Here is a 6,463-nt window from a genome sequence, read left to right as displayed (position 1 = left end):
CCCTGCTTTATGGTCTGTTTGACTCTAAATGGAGCATCATTTACTAAATGAACATCATGCTGTATTGAAGAAGACTTGAAACTAGAGATTGAGACCATAAACTCATGTTTACAATGTTTACTGAGGGAATAAATCAAGAGAGAAGTAGAGTCATTTTCTCATAGACAACCAGAGGAGTCGCCCCCTGATGGACAGTAGAGAGAACACACGTTTTAAGACACTTCCGCATTGGCTTCACTCTTCAGAACCGGAGGTTGGAGCCTGGTCCAGGCCACATTTTGTATTTACCTATGTATTTAGCAGTCAATTAATTTTATAACTTTTAGGTCCAAATTATTTGAATAAGGGCTATTAAAGTATTAATACGGGGAAGTTAATTCACCTAAAACATACCTGAGCTTTCAGCCAGGGTACTTCTGTTTGTTCTGCATGTTAAACACGAGGTCAACATTGATTTATTTTGTGACGCCACTTGTTTACTTCAGTAACAGCACTGATGTAGTTTTCAACCCAACACAGTTTTTTGTTTTTTTTGCGTAAAGTGGTTTCCTGTGAAGACGGAAGTTTATTTTTAAAAGACTGTATGCATGTAACGAGCGTAAATTTACACGTGTTGCTGAATTTGGGAGGAAAACGCACGAAAAATGTGTAATTACTTTTCACAAGATATCATACGAACCAGTTTATGAGGACAGGTTGGTTTAGGACACTTCCGAAGTGATGCGTTCGCTTACTGATGTACCTGGTGAAGTTCATTTGATCAGCGATTGCTTAAAAAAAATAAATATAATAACTAAACATAATTAAATTTCTCACGTCTGAGGAGTTCTGAATCGCTTGGAAAGTTTTCACTATGTGACAAATATTCTCAACTAAAAAGATCCACTTACTATATTTGTTCTTGGTTTCATCATTTGCTCCACTACATCTCAGAGGTACATGTTGTACTTTTTACTACATTTGTCTGACAGCTTTAGTTTCTTCTCAGATGACAGTTTTTCATCCCCTTCCTGTCCAGGTAAAACCACGTATCTCCAGATGTGTTGATGTTGAATGTTTGTGATGAACTGAAGGATGAAGTGTTTCCTTTCTGTGTTGAGAAAATCCTCCTACTTCTTCAGATAAATAAACTCTTTAAAAAGCCTCTTGGATCAGCTGGAAAATGCATCGTCACAAAGCTGAAAACAGACTGTTTGTTCTTTTTAGAGATACGAGGTTCTCACAGGACAGAGACGCTACAAACATGATGATCAAACATGATGATCTTATAGAACATGATGATCTTATAGAACATGATGATCTTATAGAACATGATGATCTTATAGAATATGATGCATTGATGTAGATTAAACTAGACAACATAAAGGATATTAAGTAGTTAAAAACTTGCAACATACACTTTAATGCAGCAGTAATATTAATCCAGAACATCAGATATAACAATAAAACACTTACAGGGAACATTTTACTGCTCTATGAATAGTTATTTGCATACAACTACATTTAGCTGATAATACTTATACTTAAGTTAGGTTTAAATGCAGTAAGTATTTTCACATTGTGGTATTAGTACTTTTACTTCAGTGAAGGATCTGCATACTTCCTCCACCCCTCCCTCACTGAGAGGAGGAGCAACACTGAAAGAGGAGAGCTGCAGAGTCACATTTCCTGAAATGAAAGTGAAAGTTTGTCTGATCAACAGCAGAGCTGCAGTCGAGACAAGTCTCTCTGTTTCTCTGTAAAGAAACATTCAACTGAATCCAGCAGCTTTTTCTCACCAACACAGCAGAATCTCTGACAAACACTGGTGAGTACTCTGTTCTACAAAGACACAATACACTAACTAAATATTTGATCCAAGTTGAGTTCAAACTATATCTGAATGTTTAACATCTAGTTTTATAATATAAAGAATATTACGCCATAGAAATGTGTCATTTTAGATAAAAACAGAGGTAGAAACCAAACCACAGTGACTGAACTCTGTCTAGTTAAAGGTTAGACAGAATACAGTCACAGCTAGCATTAGCTTAAGATAATTCAAAGATCTGTTTCCTGTTTGAACTCAAAACCTCAGCTCTATTCAAACAGGACTTTGGACAGAGAAAGGGATTTTATATTGCTCTGCTCCTTCAGAGGCTGCAATAAACAAACAATAAAGTCAAATACTATATAGATATGTATCTATATATCACAGTTAACTGTAATTAATGTGTTAAGTTTAATATTTAATATATTTTGCATACTTTAAAGATATTTTCACTTTCATAACAATATAAACAGAAGCAGTAGTATTTTATTATTCTATGCGTGATGTGACAGTAATGGAGGGATAACATTGTGTTTTTAGGGGTTTAGAATTGAATTCTAATGTGATTTTAGTTATTTAAATATTTTATCAACAAGAACCAGAGGGTTAAGGATGTTATCACTGCAATGCTGAAGACATCGGATTAGCTTATCATTGTTTTATTATTTTTTTTCTACTATTCTTTGAATAACAAACAAGCTGCTAATTCCCAAATGCAACAGTCATATAAGTGACTGGCAGCAGGCAGAGATCAGCCAGAGGCAGCCTTAAAAAAATGTTGTTAAACCAGTTTGAATAAAAGGCAGAGTGATCCACCTCCACTAGTTAAGTCTTAAAGAATTTACTACACAAACAAACTCAGTCTGATCTTTGGAAAATAGTGTCAAACCGTAGCACTCTGATGTAAAGTAAATGTTTTTGGAATGAAGATCAACATGAAATGACAAATTTTGTGATTTTTTTTGATCTCGTCAAAAAAAAAACTGAAATCTAAAAATGCAAGAACTCTTCAGAGAAATTAATATATACACGATCAAAACAACACATCAAATTTGTAAAACACAAAAATGTGTTTGGCTGCTTAAAGTCGGAAGATCGTCGTTAGTGAAGAGGCTGTACGACTGGTTAGATAAAACAAACTGTGTGCCATAATAGCCCAGTTGAAAGCCAGAGGACCGTCACTATGATACTACAAACGGGAGTAATGTGTTTTAATGGTACCAAGAGTCGGACTCTCCAAGACCACTAGCATCAAATTCATATAACATCCCATCATCATTAAGAATGACTCCTTATATGCTACCAATCCTAGGATGATTTTATGAAACAAATAATCAAAAGATATGTAATAAACCTTTTTTTCTTTGTTACACCTTTTGTCCTCAGAGTGTAGACATGTCTGCTGCCAGCTGTCTGCTGACTGAAGATCAGTTTCTGTGCTCCATCTGTCTGGATGTGTTCACTGATCCAGTCACCATACCATGTGGACACAACTTCTGTAAAACCTGCATCACTCAACACTGGGACGTTAATGTCCAGTGTCAGTGTCCAAACTGTAAAAAGGTTTTTAACACCAGACCTGAGCTGCAGATCAATACTTTCATCTCTGAGATGGCTGCTCAGTTCAGACAGTCAGCTCAACAGAAAGCCAGAAACAGAAGCTCAGAGCAACAAGCTGCCAAACCAGGAGAAGTTCCCTGTGACGTCTGCACTGGAACCAAACTGAAGGCCATGAAGTCCTGCCTGGTGTGTCTGGCCTCCTACTGTGAGACTCACCTGGAGCCTCATCTGACAAGGTCAGGTCTGAAAAGACATCAGCTGATCGACCCTGTGGAGAACCTGGAAGGCAGGATGTGTACGGAGCACGATAAACTGATGGAGCTGTTCTGTAAGACCGACCAGATGTGTGTCTGCATGCTCTGCACTGTTTTCAGACCACAAGACACATGATGTTGTTCCTCTGAAAGAAGAATATGAAGGAAAGAAGGCCGAGCTGGAGACGACAGAGACTGAAATTCAGCAGATGATCCAGAAGAGACGACTGAAGATTCAGGAGATCAAACACTCAGTGGAGCTCAGTGAGGAAGATGCAGACAGAGAGATAGCAGATGGTGTTCAGGTCTTCACCGCTCTGAAGGAGTCTGTTGAGAGAAGCCAGGCCGAGCTCATCGACACGATCAAAGAGAAGCAGAGAAAGACAGAGAAACAGGCTGAAGGCTTCATCAAAGAGCTGGAACAGGAAATCTGTGAGCTGAAGAAGAGAAGCACTGAGGTGGAGCAGCTCTACAGTCTGAAGACCACCTCCACCTTCTACAGAGCTTCACGTCCCTTAAAGCTGCTCCACCCACCAAGGACTGGACAGGAGTCAGAGTCAGTCCACCTTCATATGAGGGGACTGTGGTGAGAGCTGTGAACCAGCTGGAGGAGACGCTCAGTAAACAGATGAAGAAGCTGTTTGAGGCCGAGCTGAAGAGAGTCCAGCAGTCTGCAGTGGATGTGACACTTGATCCTGATACAGCTCATCCCAAACTCATCCTGTCTGATGATGGAAAACAAGTTAAACATGGTGATGTAAGGAAGAATCTCCCAGACAATCCAGAGAGATTTGATTATTGTGTTAATGTCTTAGCAAAGCAGAGTTTCTCTTCAGGAAGATTTTACTACGAGGTTCAGGTTAAAGGGAAGACTGAGTGGGATTTAGGAGTGGCCAGAGAGTCGATCAACAGGAAGGGAGAAATCACACTGACTCCTCAGGATGGTTACTGGACGATATGGTTGAGGAATGAGAATGAGTACACAGCTTGTGCTGACCCATCAGTCCGTCTCTCTCTGAAGTCTCAGCCTGAGAAGGTGGGGGTGTTGGTGGATTATGAGGAGGGTCTGGTCTCCTTTTATGACGTTGATGCTGCAGCTCTTATCTACTCCTTTACTGGCTGCTGCTTCACTGAGAAACTCTACCCATACTTTGGTCCATGTCTTAATGATGGTGGTAAAAACTCTGCCCCTCTGATCATCTCTCCTGTCAATCACACTGAGTAGAACAACCAGTTGATTTTCTTCAGCAAGACTCCTTCATTTAATGTAACAAATCCATATTATTGGTGATGTACGAGGTAAACATTATTGATTATTCACATTCTGATTAATGGGTTTTTGCGATTTTGTTGTAAATGTTTTTGTATAATTTGTAACATTGCTACTACTCCAACACACAGATTTTAACACAATGAATGATATTATCTAATGTTGTCTTAATAATTCTTATAACTGCATAACCTACCTTCAAGACTGTTTAATCAACAAAAACAAAATACTCATGAATAAGTACATTTGTATGTTTCTTAAATATCTGGGTGCCAAATCCAAATGTTTTATTGTCTGATTATTGCAGATATAAGTTTTGCATATTACTCTACCCATTCTTTAGTCCATGTACTAATGATGGTGGTAAAAACTCTGCCCCCCTGATCATCTCTCCTCTCAGTAACACTGAGTAGAACAACAAGTTGATTTTCCACAAAAAAATTAATTTAATGGAAAAAAAACACTTTTATTGGAGGTTTATGGTGTATACATGCTGATATATCAGATTTAGCTCAATTTGTTTTTGGAGTAAATGTTTTTCTTTGATGTGTCCTATTGTTACCTTGCCTGTATCAGACAGAAATGACAAATTGTTTCACTATGTTTCCATCATCAGTATGACATTGCCTCTACTCCTATCTGTTTCCATGGGGGGTGGGGGGTTCTATTCTTGCTAACCAATCACTGGCCAATGAGTGAACGATTTAGAGATGTCGGGGTCATTCTCCCATAAAAGACCCACCGTCTATGCTGGGAGGTTTTGTTTAAATGCTTAAAATGACTTGCAAGGGTTTGAAGATTTAAAATGTATTGTAATGAGGTGGCAGTCTGAAGTGAATGTTCCCGTTACGGACAGAAATGAGGAAGGCTGGAGAAGAGTAGAGAAGAGGGAGTGTGATATGCCATCAAAGATGTCACGCAAAAAGAAGCTGTGAGTCTCAACCCGGCACCTCATATGAGTACTGAGGTAAATAAATGTTTCCAGACATCAAAGCAGAGTACTTTTTCATACTTTTATTTGATTTGACTAGCCTTGATAGCATCGACAGTGTTGTCTGCAGCGGTCTCCATTGTTGTCATTATTACTCCTCAGTTCTGATGCACAGCTGACAACAGCGTTATTTGCCCCTGGTGCTGAGGGGGTTATTTTTAGTCCTCCCGCTGCCTTAATTGGTCGATTCCTATTCAATCGAGAATCCGCTGTTTCATGTCATGATGCCAATATGAATCATTTGACCCAAAGTTGGTGGAGTGGGTTTATTCAAAGGTCTGGACCCAGATACAAATGCTACCTACTACAACAAACAGATTTTACAACATTGATTAACATCATCAGATGTTGTTTCATTTATTTTTAATGACTGCATTACCTGCTTTCAAGACAGTTGAATCATCATGAAACAATTTACTCATTAATAGAGGTATCTGCACATTGTTTAATTGTTTGGGTAACTCCCAAAAAACAGTTATATTTACATTTTACATGTCAGCAGCGTTTCATACCAACAAAAGTTACTGTGGACATTCATGTAGCCCATGTTTTTTTACAAGAGTTTTTCAGAATAAGGT

General features: G+C 38.6%; 1 pseudogene; it reads left to right on the top strand.

Annotated features, from left to right (window-relative positions):
- The first annotated feature begins 3,201 nt into the window (after window positions 1-3,201).
- LOC129108106 (E3 ubiquitin-protein ligase TRIM21-like) lies at window positions 3,202-5,873 on the top strand (annotated as a pseudogene).
- The last annotated feature ends 590 nt before the right edge of the window (window positions 5,874-6,463 follow it).

Source organism: Anoplopoma fimbria, chromosome 19 (genome assembly GCF_027596085.1).
Source record: "Anoplopoma fimbria isolate UVic2021 breed Golden Eagle Sablefish chromosome 19, Afim_UVic_2022, whole genome shotgun sequence".
In the NCBI taxonomy this organism is placed as follows: domain Eukaryota; kingdom Metazoa; phylum Chordata; class Actinopteri; order Perciformes; family Anoplopomatidae; genus Anoplopoma; species Anoplopoma fimbria.
This window is presented reverse-complemented; position numbering and strand designations above follow the sequence as displayed.